General features: G+C 42.5%; 1 protein-coding gene and 1 pseudogene across 4 annotated transcripts in view; one reads left to right on the forward strand and one right to left on the reverse strand.

The window, feature by feature from the left end:
* The window catches only part of Phc2 (polyhomeotic homolog 2), a 104,684-nt gene that overhangs the window by 10,845 nt on the left and 78,985 nt on the right, over positions 1 to 14,854 (reverse strand). Inside the window, exon 1 of one of the 4 annotated variants that reach the window (XM_027937120.3) lies at positions 14,612 to 14,840. The exons of 2 other annotated variants lie outside the window; for them this stretch is intronic. The gene's annotated coding sequence lies outside the window, so the exon portion shown is untranslated. Of the gene's footprint in view, positions 1 to 133; positions 1,832 to 14,611; positions 14,841 to 14,854 lie in introns of those variants that run through there. One more of the 4 variants, XM_027937119.2, reaches the window with a different exon arrangement.
* Positions 893 to 1,060, forward strand: LOC117794774 (large ribosomal subunit protein eL39-like; annotated as a pseudogene).

Genomic DNA, 14,854 nt, shown 5'->3' on the forward strand with positions numbered 1-14,854 from the left:
CTGCAGGGAAGAGTGAGAAACAAAGCAGCAGAGATCAGAACAGAGGTCAGGCCTGAAGAGGGACAGCAGGAACTCAAAGTGTGCCACCAAATGCCAACACCAACCCAAGCAGTCCCCTTCCTCAAGGACCTACTTGAAAAGTGGTACTGTTTCAATGGACACACCACCAAGTGTGTAATCGATTCCTCAGCAACTCAGCTAGCAGCATTTCTCTACCACCACCAACTGCCCATTGAGCTGAGCTGTCTTTAACCTGGAACTTCCTTAAAAGGAAAAGGGAGAAGCCATTTCCTTATTGCAACACACCTATAATATTAAGCACAACTCAGTGGTGTATGATATAGATTTTTAAAAATGATTTTAGTACCTTTATATCCACTCCAACATTCAGCTGTGCTAAGAACAGTTTAATCAATCAAGAGTTGTGTCTTTAAGGAGGTAAAGCCTTGGGCAATACTGATTCTGACAAATAAAATAACATTCAATTTGAGGGAGAAAATTAAGTTGTATTCAAGATGACACTTAAAACCAGGAAGAAAAGCTAAACTATGTATAAACTATGTACATATTAGGTTTAGGGTGTATTGGAGTCTGATGATCAAAGGTTACATGAACCTTCTGTGAGGTTCCTTGGAGGGTTTTTTTTTTTTAACTAGAGATTGAACCCAGGGTAACTCTACCACTGAATTACACCCCCAGCCCTTAGATTTTTTTTTATTTTGAGACAAGGTCTCCCTAAATTGTTGAGGGCCTCACTAAGTTTCTCAGGCCTGCCTTGAACTTACTATCCTGCCTCAGTTATCCAGGTCACTAGGATTACAGGTAGTCATTATCATCCCTGGCTAGAGGACTAGATTTTAAGAGCCCTGGGAATAACAAAGCCCTGAGATCCATGTTTTCTCATAAAACTTTCAGGATCAAGCAATTTCTGGCCAAGAAACAAAAGCAAAATGGTCCCATTCCCCAATGGATTTGAGTGAAAACTGATAATAAAATCAGGTACAATTCTAAGAGGAGACATTGGAGGAGAACCAAGCTGGATCTAAGGAATTACACATGAAAAAGTACACATATTTATGCTGTATCAAGGTTATGATCGTCTTGTCATATCAAGCTGAAAATGTCACCATTATCTGGACAGTTGAGAATTTTTAACTGAGAATGTGAGCTTTCTTTAGTTACAAAGGTGCTATAGTACTGGTTTTGGTTGGCTCATTAATAAATATGTGAAACTTTGGGGAAAAAGAATCAAAGCACTGAACCCCAGAAATTGATGCCAAGAGATTTCATGTCAAACCAACACCAGACACTACCACTGGATCTGAATTATCCAGAGACTGGTTTTTGAAGGTTACTGCATTAAGAAATGCATAAATTTTCTTTCTCCACCACAGAAGATGCTACACAGGTCTAGGACCTTCTGTCTTGCTTCTGTGGTCCTGGGCTATCAAGCCCCCTTACCCAGTAAACAACTTTATATCCACTCCAACACTCAACAAATCCCTCCATCTCTCTGTGAATCACCTAGCTTTCCTATAGAAGACCTAAAAGTACTCCAAAAAAGTGTGACAAGGTGCCTTACGCAACACCACTGCAGCAGATCACCTTCCCTCTACTACCAACAGCATCACTCTTGAGTTGCCTCACTGCTTACACAGTAAGGTTTCATGGCCTTATTATTATTATTATCATTTTTAAGCTCTCACCAGCTTCTCTACCCAGGGTCATTCTCTACCACCACCAACTGTCCATTGAGCTGAGCTGCCTTTAACCTGGAACTTCCTAAAAAGGAAAAGGGAGAAGCTATTTCCTTATTGCAACCCACCTATTATATTAAGCACAACTCAGTGGTATATGATATAGATTTAAAAAAATGATTTCAGTACCTTTGTTAGGTAAGTAATTTTTGCACAAAACATTACATGAAGATGTTATTTCATGTTAAGAACCCAAAATATCATGATGAAATGGAAATTATGCAGCATGGGGAAATCGAAATAGACACATTTAGTAAAGGTTTTTTACCTGGGTCACAATAGGCCTTTGCCTCCTTTGGGCTCATTTGCTTACGAGTAGTCCTAAGGCTCAATAAACCAGGATAAATCTTTTTAATGAAAAAAGCACTGTCTATGACACAAGTCATTCCACAATTCATTTATATGATAAACTTCAGAGTTCAGCCGCAGAAGTCATTCAGGAGAAGTGACTGATAAGGGTTTTTTAAAATTAATTTTTTTTTTTTTTTAGAGAGAGAGAGAAGAGAGAGAATTTTAATATTTATTTTTCAGTTTTTGGCGGACACAACATCATTGTTTGTATGTGGTGCTGAGGATCGAACCCGGGCCGCACGCATGCCAGGCAAGCGCGCTACCGCTTGAGCCACATCCCCAGCCCCTAAAATTAATTTTTGTTTGACACACAAGTTAGAAAAATTCCCTTAAGTGTTTATATTCATTTGGAAAAAAAATTTAATAGCTTTGCCTTTCTGAAGAGATGAAAAAAAATCCCCTTTTGGAATTAGTCTTTCTAATTTGTAAAGGTATCTGGGAACTGAAAAATATTCACTATCCATGAATAGCTAGAACTGAGTTAACGACAATCAATCATATTGTTTCTCTGTTTTTAAGTTTTAAATATTTAAGTCTATGTTTACACAATTACATTTTCCTCGGTTCTTACTTTCTAATATTTTAAATACAAAGAAACAAATGCATATATTATTTAAAGTGATGGATACATGTTAAAACATAAAAACTAAAATTGTTTTTTTAGATGATGGTGATTTCCTCCTAATTAGAGCCTAGTAAAACACTCCCTGAGGAATCTCATGAACCACAGATCATAAAACTGAACAAAGTAGGTGTCCATGTCTCACCAGTGTTCTCCATAGTACCCCACCCAGGGATTTCCTAGCATTTGTTTGAATGTTTCCAGTGACAAAGAAATCTGCTACCTATGAACCGTGTTTGTACCGAGCATCATGCAACTTAAAAGTTCTTCCTTATAATGAGCACCAAATCTGTCCTATAAATTTTTGCCCAATTAATCCAGGTTCTGTTCCTTAAGACTGAGGAGACCAAGGCCAGATGGATGTGTACACTGAGCATAAACATAGGCTTAGACCTGGCTTAGAGACTGGTCTCTATTACTGAACGAGTTATGATGGGTCATGGTCCCTCTCCAAGCCTGTTTCATGTATTATGGCTTGGATCTGGAATGTCTCCCAAAGGCTCCCGTGTTGAGGACTTGGTCTTCAATGCAGCAATGTACAGAGGTGAGTTTCAGAAAATGATCAGGTCATGAGGGCTATGACCTTACAATGAATTAATTCATTGAGGAAGCCAGAGCTGAATGACTACTGGGAGGTGTTGGAAACTGTAGGAGGATTGGAGGGAAATGGATGGAGGGAGTGGGTCCTGGGGATGTACCCTTGGGTACCATATCTTATCCCTGGTCCCTTCCTCTCTTTCTGTCTCCTTCCAACTGCCACTAGTTGAGCTGCTTTCCTTCAACTCATTCTTCACCATGACATTCTGCTTCTCCTCAGGGTCAAAACAAAGGAACCAGCCAACCATGGACTGAAACCTCTGAAACCAAAAGATGAGTCAAAATAAATCTCTCCTCCAAGTTGTTTTTCTTAGGTATTGTCACAGTGGATTAACACACCAGGGTATAAAATAAGAATGCTGATATCTGCTTAACTGTGTTGCTGTGAACGGCAGTGCAGTGCCACCTTACCACATGAAATGAAGGGTGCTGTTCCAGACTCCAGGGTAATCTCTCCTCCAGGCAACCCAGTTTGCTCTTTCAACTACTCCTTATGTAAAAATGGTGCAAGTTTAGCTGGGTGCAGTGGTACACGCATGTAATCCCAGTGGCTTGGGAGGCTGAGGCAGGAGGATCACAAGTTTAAAACCAGCCTCAGCAATCTGGCGAGGTCCTAAGCAACCCTGCCCTCAAAATAAAAATAAAAAGGGCTGAGGACATGGCTTAGTGATTAAGCACCACTGGATTCAATCTCTGATACAAAAAGAAAAAAAAAAAAGTGCGAGTTCATAGTCATCCATGTTCTTCTTTGTCTACACTTTTAAACATCAGGTGCCCAGTCAATACTGAGCATAACATATCAAATTGTAATCATCTGAGTGATCTCATTGATGAGATTTTTTTTTTTAATTTAACAGTGCACATCCTGTTAAATAAAAGGTAGGGGGAAGCAAGTATACCCCTTGCTTTAGTTTAACCTCTGGGGTTAACAATGGAATTAATCTACTCTCTCTGAATTCTGGGGTCACTCCCACCTTTCACCTTTCATTAATAGTCATTACTAAACAGTTCCTGATATCTTATCCCCTTTTATGGGATCCCTCTGTCCTTGCTCTATTGCAATCTCCCTGTTCTCAGGCCTGTGCATATTGATTTGCCTGTAAGATGGTGGGGTGGGGTGGGGGTGGGGGTGGGGGTGGGGTGGTCTTGAGGTCAGATTCTTTCTTCAAGCCCAACATAGATATGCTTACCAGCTCAGAGGCTACAGAACCAGTTCTTGCCTCTGGGAAGCAAAGACTTTGAATCTCTCTTTGAATCTCTCATTAAAAGAGAAGACTAACTAATAAATCATTTCACCCTAACACTGGAAGCTCCCACTCTCCATTATAGCCCTGGGGAAGATTACAGGAGAGAGAGAATCCAAGGGACAGAAGGGAGGATGTTTTGTAAATAACAAAGATCCACAGCTGTTTTGCTGTGCAGTCATCTTCTAGGCCAATAACTCCACATCTGCTTTAGTAACAAAGGAGTACGGGCTATTTCTGGAATGACCAAACACAATCTCACCCCCTGCCAAGCTCAGCACACTGAGATTAATTTAATCTGCTTCCCGCTTTCCCAGACTGCTTTTCGGCCTGCTTGAGGGAAAACAGCTTAACAGAGAAACTTGCAAAAACCTGCCCTGCTGGCTCTGAGGCCAGATGAAAGAGACAAAGAAATAGTCTATGGAATTCAGTTCCTTACTCTATTCTCTTAGCCAATCCTGGGGCTGAAAGTGCTGCCAGGGATTCCCACAGGTCTCAGATGCCTTTATTCAGATTGGCACCTGAAATGGAGTGGTAGGGCAGGCCACCCTGAGCTCCTGGAAGTCTCTGGGAAGGGAAGTAAAACCAAGCTCCACTGCGTGGGTGGAGCTTGCCTTGAAATGGCTAGGCATATGGGTAAGAATGAACAAAACATGAACAAAATAGCATGGGCTGGGGATACTTGCAAAATGTCTGCTCAAAACTAGGCTGCTTTGCCATTCTAGTCTCGTTTATAGGCTTTGGCAGACATAGTCCTTACGCAGGATGAGACAGGAAGGACCATCCAGTATCCCTTCTCTGTCCTATGTTTATGAAATTATCTGCTTTGGGGTTGGTCATTTCTGCTAAGCATAGCAGGGGGCTATACTTTTTCACCTCTATGCCTTCAGGAGCTAACCTGATGTCCAAGACAGGACCAATGCTCAACGTCTGTTACACTGGAATGTATGGAACCCAGAGTCTCTGTTTTCATTGTCAACATAAAGAGTTCAGGTCTCCCCAATATTAAAACAAGCAACTCTGCACCAACTGAGATCTATGAATTGCTTTTTGGAGCTATCATGATTTGAGAGAGACTAGGCTGATATCCATCTTCAGGGGTGGCATTTCTGGGTACCTGGTTATAAAGAATGGCTATTCTTTGGCCTACTTCTTCCTGTCACAGTGGGGATTTCCTCAGCAGAGGGGAGATACGGCCCTGGAGTCTGGAGCCAAGCCCAGGCATCCAGAATTTCAGATTTCCTGTCCTCTCTGAAACATTTATGCCAGACCCAGGAACTTGGCAAGGGAGGGTGCCCTCTAGAGGCAAAAGCCAGGAGGCGCCTAGAAAAATGGCCTGGCCCTCAGGACACATGGGTGGATGTCCAAAGAGGCCCTGTTCTCTAGCCCCTAAAGACAAAGGTCAAACTGGTCCCACATCTGGCTACTTCAGACCAATTTTAATGTTCTTTATATGCACAGATAAAACAAAACCATTCATTATGCTGGACTATGACTTAGTACTAACACTGCAAGGGGTATCAGATGGTCTAGCACTCATTTTAAGTGAGTACACCTAAGTCTGATGAGCCGGGAAGACCTGACAACAGAGAAAATGGAGAACAAGCAGAGCTTCTACCTCCTCTGCCTGGCCAATGGCTATTTCCTCCTTTCTCTAGACATGAGGAAGGAGTGCTTTAATTTAAAATTGTTTTAATTTAAAATACTTCCATCTGCCCATGTTTGGTGACAGCAGGAATAAGATAGAGCTAATGAAGCCACTCAAGGACTTAGGAAGCAGAGTTAGGTAATAACATGGATCATCTTCTTGTGGCAAATTCTGCTCCACAAATGGCAAGACAAGACTGCCAATAAAATGCTGGGTGCTGGCAGCTCTGTGCTCTATGCCTGTGCTTAGTAGGCCCAGTAAGTGACAAAGCAGTGGTGGAGGGTAACAGCAGGGTTCCTCAGGAACCACCTGCTCTAGAGAGAGGTGAGAGGAGAACCTGCAAAGTGACTCCCTGAACTCATATCCAGGAGACAGACAGATGCAGACCACCCCCTCTGGTCCCAGCAACATGCTTGCCGTCTTGCCGACTGGTAAGCTGTAGAGAGGTCTGGGGCCACCCTTTACAATCTCTAGTTTATATATGTGCCACCCCCCAAAAGGTCAGTGGCACTCTGAAAGTGAAGGAGGTGCATTCCAAGAATACCAATTTACTGACACCCTTCCTCCCCCTGACTCCCAGGAGAGGAAAGTGAAGAGGAGGGCAGGGGTCAGGGAGGCAGGCTGGAGCTCTATCCTGGGACCCTCAGGGAGCCCATCAGTTAGAGATTCTCAGGTTAACAATCTTCTTTCAAATCAAGTGTATACCTACAGACATTTACACTTTACTGTGAATCACTGCACTCAAATTAAGTGCTCTCCCCCACACACTTTGGGACAGAGGTATGGGAGTGGGGAGACAGTGATTGTTTTGGTGAGGATTAAAAGTGAGTCCTACTTAGGGACAGAGGTGTGTGTGTGTGTGTGTGTGTGTGTGTGTGTTGGGGGGGAGGGACAGTGATTGTTTAGGTAATGGAGCACTCAGCTGAGAGGATTAAAAGTTAGCCCTCCTTAGGGACAGAGGTGTGTATATGTTGGGGGGAGGTATATTCAGTGATTGTTTTGGTGATGGGGCACTAACTTACAAAGGATTAAGAGCTTGAGGGCCCTGAGTTGACCTTCTTAATTTTTTATTTTAAACATCAGAAATTTATTGGTTGCTCAAAACATTACATTGATCTTGAACCTTCTTAATTTTTTAAAGTGCATTTCATGAATCCCATTTTATTTTAGTTGTAGTTGGACACAATGCCTTTATTTTATTTATTTTTATGTGGTACTGAGGATCGTACCCAGGACCTCACACATGCTAGGCAAGCGCTCTAGCACTGAACTACAACCCCAGCCTCAAGCCTCTTAATTTTAATAAAGCAACGTGGTCTCAGGGTGAGGTGACTTACCCAAGGTCACAAAAGCTAGTCAGGGGTCAGAATCCAGTGCTTTAGATTTCCCTGAATGGACTGCTCAAGTGGAGCAGTGGAGGGAGAGCTGGGCTTTGTTTAGTCATGGGATAGCAGAAAGGGACCTAGGAAAAGCAGGCGAAAATGAAGAATGCATTCTGGGACATTCTGAAGCAGAGGCCAGATATCTATCACATGTGGTCTGGTCATTTGGGCTGGGAAGGGTCTAGGTAAGTGATAACTGGACCGAGATTCCTGGGGTAATAAGAACAGGATCCTGAACAGGTTAATGGGAACCTACAAGTTAGATCCAATATTTCAAGACACTTAAAAGGAAACAACGCATCTACCTTCAACAGGGATAAACATGCTATTTAAAAGAAGTTCCCCAACTTTAAAACGACCCATCTCCCTCACAAAATTTTTTATACAAATTTACACAAGATCACACATGCATCTTCTTTGCAGATTATACATGTTCTAAGTGTGCATTTTAGAACCAAGATGAACGAGTGCCACTTGGAAGGCAGTATCTTCTAGAACACATATCAAAGGAGCTCTTAGTAGTGAAAAAATTCTAGGCCCCTTCCCACCCTCAGGTACTGAGTACCACAGACAGGAAAAACCAGAGGAACCAGTGCCAAATGTTTGTAATCTTTTCAGTGCTGCTAAGGATGAGGCTGTCAGACGTTCAAGACCTCCTTGCCTGAAGGACACAAAGGCCGTGGCTCTCACACGGGTGCCATCACAAGCCTGCCCCCAGCACCCTTCTCAGCTCTGCCAACAAGAGCAGCTTGCTCTGAAAAACCTGACAGAAGGGAAGAAACAGCAATGACAGGAGGACCTCTTGGGGCATCCTGCCCAGCACAATGGTGAGCTTTTCAGTCACGGGGGCGGGGGCGGGGGGGGGGGGGGGGCCTGAATCCACACCAGGGTTCCATGCAGGAAAGGAAGCTGGCTAGCAGAATGACCTTGAGTCTGGGTAGCGAGAAGTCTTCTCAAGCACCTCGGCTGAGACATCTTTTAGAGAGGCTGGCTCCTCCTTTGCTGGCAGCCATTACCATACAGCTGACTTTCATGCTGTCTCTTAGGACACAGGCAAAGAGAGGGGCCCTTTTGACTCACCCACAATCCCCAGCTAACGTGTACATAAGCTGAATTGTAAACAGCTGAATGTCTTCCAAGCTGCTACCCCAGCTAGGAGGGAAAGAATCAATGGAGCGAACAGCTGCCCTCCCCCATGCAGCTCAGGACAACTGGGAGCAATGGGGGATTTCCAAGCAGCGGCTTGAACTGCTTCCCAGGCCACAGGCTGGGACCACAATAGGGCTCAGGTCAAACACAATAGCAGGACCACAGGGTGACTTCCAACAGGCCAGTGTGTCAGGAATGATAGCTAGCCCTGGTTGCAAGGGGTCAAGGTAGTTTTCAGAGTTCTGTTTAGCACTGGCAATGGAGGCCAGTCACACGATGGTATGCAGTGAGGAGCTCATGGCTCCCAGGTGGTCTCACAGTACAGTACTCTGGCAGATGCTATGATTTCAAAAGGCAACACAAGTCTGGGGCCAGGGGAGAGGCCTCAGAGAGGTATCCAGATCAAAGGAAATGGAAGGAAGAATGGCAGGGAGGAAGGAGCACTGGGTCTGGAGTCAGATCTGGGCTCATATACGGGGCTCCATCTGTGATGATCTGTGTGGCTTCAGGCACTCAGTACCTGCTGAGCCTTGCTTTCTATATCTCTAAGGAGAAGGATCATATTGCCTGTCTTGCACGGTTACAATATTAGTTTATATAGGTGAAATGCCTGCCACTGAATACGTGTAGAGAAGCTGTGCTACATGGCATTATAAGACTCTGAGATCAGAAAGGCCCTAGGCACAAACCCCAGCTTATAACGCCAGCAAGTACTCTTGGTCTCAGTTTCCTGATCTATGGCACGGGGTATCTATCCTACATGGCTACAGCGAGGATAAATAAGATAATGCAACACAACAGAGTGGGATAGGCTTGTCCTGGCCATAGGAGTGGCAATATCACTGAGAGCTGAGAGAAAACTAGGAAGCAACCCTAAACCTCGCTCTCACCGAGCCTGGCCTCTTCATCTCCGCAGGGCGGCTAGTCTTTCCTGGGCCTCAAAAGGCATCATTGTGTCCCCCAGATGCCTTAGCTACTCAGGGTGTCCAGTGCTTGCACTCTTGGGGTTGGGTTTCAGAAAAAAAAAAGTGTTACCTTCACTTTGACAGTGATAACAAGAAACAGAAATGCCCTTCAAGGTAAACCAAGTCTCAATTCACCATTAATAGTTATTAATCCAAAAGGCAAGAAAGCAATGCCGGGTTCCCTTTCTATACGAATCTTCCATCAAGAGACTCAGAGTCATCAAGCAGACAGTGCAGAAGGACTTCAGAAACCAGAAAACAGGTTCACCCTGAGACAAAGGGAAGAACCCCTTTACCTATTTAGTAAATTTATGAAACCTGTAATGATAGGAGGTGTTTTGGTGTTCGAAATGAGTTTAAAAAGCTGAAAATAAACTCATGGATGATGGATTTCTTCCAGTTTATAAAAGAATCTAGAAATATTTAGTAAATGCTCTAATTATTTTCAGGCAGTAGAAAAGCAACCATTTCCCCACTATGACATGTTATTTATTTTCAGTTACCAACTACAGGATCACTAATATTCTCAAATAAATGGTGGGGTAGAGGATGCACCCAGCCCCAGTTGTCTTGCCTGCATAATAGTCCAGATGATACTTATCTTATAAATCAATCCTGAACATTTCTTTTGGAAAACATTATCCCTTCTTCTCATAGTCATTGTCTAAGCTTTCAACTACCCTGTTTAGCACCAATCAACTAACAGAACAGATTAATACTGAATACTGGAAGCCTGGAAATGTGGATTTAATCAAGATTTTTTAATGCATTTGCTTGCCATTAATTTTGTTTTAAAGTGTCACTTAAAGTGTTTCAAATGTCTTAATATAGCCGTATAGCTTTAAGCCACACAGGGATAGTTTCAAATATACTAAAGATATCAGTAACTAGGAATAATTATGCACTATTTGAGACATAATAGCCATGCAACTAAAAGCTTTAAAAATAACTCCCAGCAGACATGAACTTTCATTTTCTTGTGAACAGTTTTGATATTCAGTATCAGGACTGGTCTTCCTAATCTGCTACAGAAGACCCGGTTATAACATGGCATCTAACAGTCATCTCTTCTTAAAAATGATAATAATATCACTGCTAAGAAGAAATTTATCCAAGAAACAGACATTTCCTTACACTTTCAAGAAAGTTGTAAGAGCAAACCAGGACTTTTTTTCAACATCTGGACTCATCCTCAGTACACTGCCAATCTGTGTTTAGCTGTAATCATTTCTTTAGCAGATGTAGAAAGAATGGTCTTTCCTTTTGGACTTATCTAAACTAAGACATCATTTGGAAGACTAGGAAAGCACATCCTTTCCCACTAACTATAAATAATTTGGAAGGGAAGAGAGAAATAGAGCTATGAAGTTTACTATCATGGCTTAGATGGTCTTATAATGAATCCCATGGCAAAAATTTATTTAAATCACATGCTGTGTTTCTTACAATACTCATCTTCAAAAACTAGTAATATAAAATTGCATAATTCTTGATGAACTATAAAAAGTCCATTTCTTGACCATGTCATTTACATTCTAGTTTTGTTATTGATGAAGAAAAAAAGTCCAGAATTTGTAAGAATGTTGTCTTGGATAAACAAATGGTTATTTTCCTGACAATTCCCAAAACATGCATATTGTAAATAAAGTATAATTTAAGATACTTTGTCCCTGAATATATTTACAAATAACTCTGATGAAGCTAGTTAATTAAAAATGAAAGTTAAAACTTTAACACTTAAAATGAAACCTACAACTACTTGATTTTGTGAATAAGTAATTAAAATGATCTTAAATGGCATATTTTTTAACAAAAAATATACTCAGTCTTTTTAAATGACTACTCATGTTATAGTTTAATCCATGCCATAAAAACACTGAAAACATAAATCTATATATGTTCAGACCTCTACCTTGAGAGTCATCCAGCCTGGAGTTGTTAAATCATTGAAGAGAAAGATTTCTGTCATTAGCTCGAAGGCCCTAACCAAGTAGACTGCATAAGGTAGTCTCAACCTCACATGGCTTTTCCATGTGGAAGGGACTGGGGCGGGGAGGTGGAAGGGGGGTGGCAGGCTCAAACACTGAGCCTCACTTCATTCAGGGCAGTCTCCTGAGGGAGTACCCAAAAGCCTCTCCCAGTGACTTTTCTGAGATTCCCCCTGACCACAGAAAGTCATCACCTTCATATTTCAATTGTAAAATGGTACAAAACAAAAACACGACTCATTGTCATTGTTGATTCCCATCTCTAGTAGGCACCTTTTTACAACCGAATTTTTTGTGGGTAGGATCTACTGTCTGGAGATTAAATATTGAACAGCTGGACAAACTTTAATATAAACATGGACTGACTCAAGAAAAGGGGAAAAAAACCTTGGTAATTTCATATTAACATGGAAAAGGAGTATCTGATACTCCTTTGGTGGTTCTGATCAAAACCACTATTCCATAGTTTTTAACTTTAATTTCATTTGAGCTTGCTGACTCATGCTGTCTAGAAGTAAGGGACTCTGGCAGGAGGCAGGTGAACTTTATTCAGCAAATGGTTACAGAATGCCCACATCAGACCCACAGCCCAAGGTAGGACAGAGACCTAGAGGGAAGAGTATAAGCCAATCAGTCATCCTATTTACACATTCACAACAGGAAAAAAAAAAAAAATAGAGATAAGATATTCCTGAGCATACAGGGAGAAGTTCCTAATTTTGAGACAGTAATCCTTTCCTCTCTTTGCATTTCCTTAAATAAGACAATATAGGGAGAGGGCAACCTATATAAGAGCATGCAGGGCCAGAGGTAATAAAAACTCAGTTTTATAAGATCATCTCTCCATTTATTCCTCTTCACTTAGTTTATTCTCTCTCCCCCTGAAAGATCAGAACCAAGGGATCCAAAGCATCTGAGACAGGAAATGAGTAATGCAGGAAAAAGGATGTGGTCTGAAAAAGAGTGGATTCTGGGGCTGAGCCAGAAAAAGTAACAGGCATAGGTCAGAGCTGGGGGAAGGGGTTTGGGTGGCAGGAAGAGAAATCTCAGAGTCAATCAGCTTGGACGAGAAAGTCAGTGACAGAGTATGTCTGGAGAACAAAACAATATATTTCCAAGGAGGCTGTCCTCCAGGGAAGGTACAGAGAAGCAATGGCTGAAGACCTGCAGGAAAACCATAGCTGTGACAGAAGGAAGAAGGCTGCAATATCCTCTTTACTCTAAGGGGAGGAAATAAAATACACCATGTACACTTGATGAAGTAAAGTAGAAATTAAGATGGGATGTGGAAGAGAAGCAGACAGGGCTACAAGGTGGGTACGTGACAGAACATCAACATCCATTAGTACTTATATGCCACATGTCAGTAAAAAAAAGTTGGGGGAAAAATAAGGGGATGAAAACAGGAAAGACTACTTGTAGAAAAGCAGTTGGGTAACTGAGACACCAACTTGAGAACAACAGGAGAGTGGACTACGAAGCTACCCACTTCCTCAAGATAGAGGATGGAGGGGAAAAAGGCATCTATTCTTCCCAGTGTGTATGGGCAAGCCTGGAAACAGATCCTGGGTGGGCAGAAAAGCAGCACTCACGTGATAAACAGGGCCTGGAAAGGGCAGGTGCCCAAAGAGCACCACTCCCCATCTGCCAGGCCCTCTGTGAAACAAGCCTGCCCTTGTGAAGGAGCCAAGCCAGAAGCCATGGTCCCTGCCTTGCAGGGGCTGGAACCTACATGTAGAAATGAATAGTGGAAAACATAGCTTATCAGCTGATTTAAAAAATGGGAATATCCCCAATCCAGACACTGAAGCTTATATGTGAAAAGCACTTTTATATTCTCCACAGGGACTAGGACAATGTTTTATCTCAAACATTGTATTTTACCTTTTAATGTTTTACCTAAAAATTTAAGGTGTTTTAAGTCTAACTAAACAAAACCCAAACTACTTAGCTATACTGGTATATTAATATTCAAGACAAAATTCCTTGCCCTATAGCTAATGAAGCAGGATATGCTCTAGAGTCCAAATGATGTGAAGCTCTATACTCCTGTGACCCAAAGCTAAACCCTAAGCAACAGGCACCACCACAGGTGCCCTGCCCTGCACTGCACTGGAATATAAGATAGGATTGGAAGTGGGGAATAGGGAGCAAGAAGAAATTTCTTTGCTTCATCAGACTGTAATGTTCATGCTGACCTAGAAATCCTGGCAATTCCAACATTTGGGTTGACTCAGGAGGGGAATAAAAATCCCAGGTGAGTGATAATTGGATTACCCAGTAATGCCCCAGGGCCAAATGGCTGGAAAAGGCAGAGACAGTAGGGTCTGGTACAGTGAAACTAACATTATTTTCTAAACCAAAAATCAACACGCTCAGGCTGATAGACAATGGGACTTAATAGTTTAAATTGGGGCTGTCCTAGAAAAATTGCAGACATATTATAGATTTAGGTTGGTAGTTTATTTCACAAGGGATCCCTCTCGGGCCCAATATGCTAATAGGCGGGGATTAAGAATCCAAGGAGGGGAGTTCTGTGAGGGGAAAGCTGTCATTGATTTTTGTAAAGCAGGAAAAAGAAAAAGTGTGTGCTCTGTAGACCAGACATGAAGCTGGTAAACATTCTACGTTTGGAGTAGGAAGGAAAGGAAAGTTGATCAGAACCGAAAGTGTATTAGTGAAATCTATTCAGGCAGCAAGGTCAAGGTTAGGTTGGCAAAGGGGGGTCGCACTGGCACAAACTGGCATCCAACGCGGGTGCCACGGGGCTAGGCGTTCAGATGTAGCTTCACCACTGGTTTGCAACCTGGCCTTGGGCAAATTATTTCCCTCTCTGTGGCCTTCAAATTTAAATAAAGAATCGATCAGATCCCGCTTTTAACGCAAAGAACTAACAAACGTATCATACCTTCATTTGGCACAGGAAGGAGAGAAAACGCTCTTCTAAAAATGGAAGAGAGGACAGGCACGGAACAGCCTGTCCCTTTCTCATCCAATAAAAAACCTCATGAGGCTGAACTAGATTAAGAACAAAACTCTCCAGCGAGGCCGCAGGCGCCTCCGGGATAGGTAGTCCGCTCCCAGTAAAGAGCAGCAGATGCCAGCAGTCCTACTCTAACGGACCGTCCACCCAGGAAATCGTGCTCCCGGG

This window comes from Marmota flaviventris, chromosome 10, assembly GCF_047511675.1.
Source record: "Marmota flaviventris isolate mMarFla1 chromosome 10, mMarFla1.hap1, whole genome shotgun sequence".
In the NCBI taxonomy this organism is placed as follows: domain Eukaryota; kingdom Metazoa; phylum Chordata; class Mammalia; order Rodentia; family Sciuridae; genus Marmota; species Marmota flaviventris.